A 2,133-nucleotide genomic window follows, 5' to 3' on the forward strand; every position below is an offset into this window, starting at 1 on the left:
GGCGACGAGGAGAGGGCGATGCGTTGAGGAACGGCAGCGGCGGCGGCGGCGGTGGCGGTGATGGCGGTGGCGGTGGTGGTGGTGGCGGTGGCGGCGGCGGCGGCGGGGGCGGTGGTGGCGGGGGCGGGGGGGCTCGCCGCAGGCTCTTGTTTCACCTCGCGGCAAGCGGGAAGCCAAAGCGGCTAAGACACGATCAGCGGGCACAAGAAGAACAAGCAAAAATCGGGCGGATAGAGTGCAGTGCTAAAAGGCGGGGGCCGCCAGTCGAGCGCGACCGCGTGTAGGGCCAACGTCGAGGAGTCGTCGCCGGGACATCAGAGAGACGCACCGAGGTGATTATTAAGAGGACCATTGAAGCGGGACGCTTTCTTCCCCTCCTCGATACTTCCGCCTTTTAGTGGCGTGTGCGCGCGTTCGACCAAAGGACGAGCATATAAAGCGTATTCGTCCCGATCGAAGAGGCCGCCGCTTACGAGAGCACCAAGGAAACGAGCGCGTGTACACAGTGGCAGGGAGGGCGGGCTAGGGCGCGACACACCGTGAGACGTGCCTCTCGGAGTACCGGCGTGCGCTTGTCCTAGGGCCGCGTTCGCCAACCGGTGGTAGTGGAGGCCACTGGACACCGGGGAGTCGTGATCCGAGTTTCGGGGAGAGGCGTAGCAGACGACGCGTTCGGCATTTGACGAGGCGGCAGACTTTGGAAGTTGTTGGTCAAGCGACTGTCGTAACGGCCAGCACGATCACTGCGTGATTTTCCTCCAAGGAGAGGTCGCTGAGGAGAACAAGCCCGGCCGCCTATTATCCTCCCGCCCCGCCCAAATCCCCCTGTTTATGCATGCGATCCTGCAGGTGACACGCGACTCGAGGATTGAGGTGCGTCGGAACAGGCACAGTGACGGAGAGACGACAATCGAGCCAGGAGAGCGAGAAAGACGGAAGGTGGAAAAAGGGCCAGGAGGTTAGGACGAACGAGCGGAATCGAGACGACCGACTGAGCAGGTGGGTGGAGTCGGCTCTTCTGCTTTCTTTTGTCGCTTCGTTTATTATACGAGGAAGGTTTATTTTTTCCCTTGGCAGTACGATACTACTGACGACTCGGGGAAACATCCGTGCTCGTGATTACTTGGTATTTTCGGCACCGAGGCCATATGCCTTCACGGGGCGTTTACGTTTTACTAGCTGCGAGGTTATGGGGATTGGCGCGAGAAACGCTCGGAATACGGAACGGATTCGTCCTAAAGCCGCCTCGTACATGCGTGCGTGACGTATGTAGTCGCGTGCCCGCGCGCGCATGTGTGCGAGTTGTTAACGTCGGCACTTGGCATACACATGTGCGTATGTGCGAGCGAGCGTGCCGTGGTTGAGTGTGGGATTTAATTTTTGTATCCGAAAATCTTATCCGAGTACGATAAACGAAGATAACAGTCCCGGGAGATTATTTTCCGTACGAATTCTGTGCCGGGGAAGGGAATTGGTCCGCGCTGATCTGGAAATCGATGAGCAACGGTAACAGGTATTGTAGTTGAGCGATGTCTACAAAAATAGACGATTACTTTATCAATTAGCTTCGCTTGATATTGCGTGTGCCAAAACTATAAGCGGTACCAAAAGAATAATAAATATAATGCAATGAAGTTTGTCCCTTTGGTAAATGTAATGGGATTAGTCGATAACGAAAGTTCAAATTGAAGTAATTATCGTTGTTAAAAATTTGTGTTCGAACGTAAGGTGAAAATAAATAGTTGCTGGCGAGTCCGTTTATGTGGCACGGCGCATTTTTGAGGTTAGAAAACCGAAAGAGGTGAAGAAAACGGATCGATCCGGGTACTCGGGAACGCACACGAATCTCCTTTTGGAATAGCGTGCGGGCGGCTATGCCTTTTTTCCGGCGCCTACGCGATGCTTATTTTGTGTTTTTGCCGGCATACTCTCTCTCTCTCTCTCTCTCTCTCTCTCTCTCTCTCTCTCTCTCTCTCTCCGGACCCTCCCCCGCACTCTATTTTCTTTCTCTTTTTCTTGATATATTTATTATCAATAATTCTGTGCCGGGGAAGGGAATTGGTCCGCGCTGATCTGGAAATCGATGAGCAACAGTAACAGGTATTGTAGTTGAGCGATGTCTACAAAAATAGA

At 54.0% G+C, this 2,133-nt stretch overlaps 1 protein-coding gene across 2 annotated transcripts in view; it reads left to right on the forward strand.

Annotated features, from left to right (window-relative positions):
- Positions 1–228: 228 nt before the first annotated feature.
- The window catches only part of LOC105360298 (elongation of very long chain fatty acids protein AAEL008004), a 47,106-nt gene continuing 45,201 nt past the window's right edge, over positions 229–2,133 (forward strand). Inside the window, exon 1 of one of the 2 annotated variants that reach the window (XM_011497174.1) lies at positions 229–999. The gene's annotated coding sequence lies outside the window, so the exon portion shown is untranslated. Of the gene's footprint in view, positions 1,000–2,036; positions 2,101–2,133 lie in introns of those variants that run through there. The other variant, XM_011497175.1, reaches the window with a different exon arrangement.

The sequence above is a fragment of the Ceratosolen solmsi genome, unplaced genomic scaffold, assembly GCF_000503995.2.
Source record: "Ceratosolen solmsi marchali unplaced genomic scaffold, CerSol_1.0 scaffold13, whole genome shotgun sequence".
Lineage (NCBI taxonomy): Eukaryota > Metazoa > Arthropoda > Insecta > Hymenoptera > Agaonidae > Ceratosolen > Ceratosolen solmsi.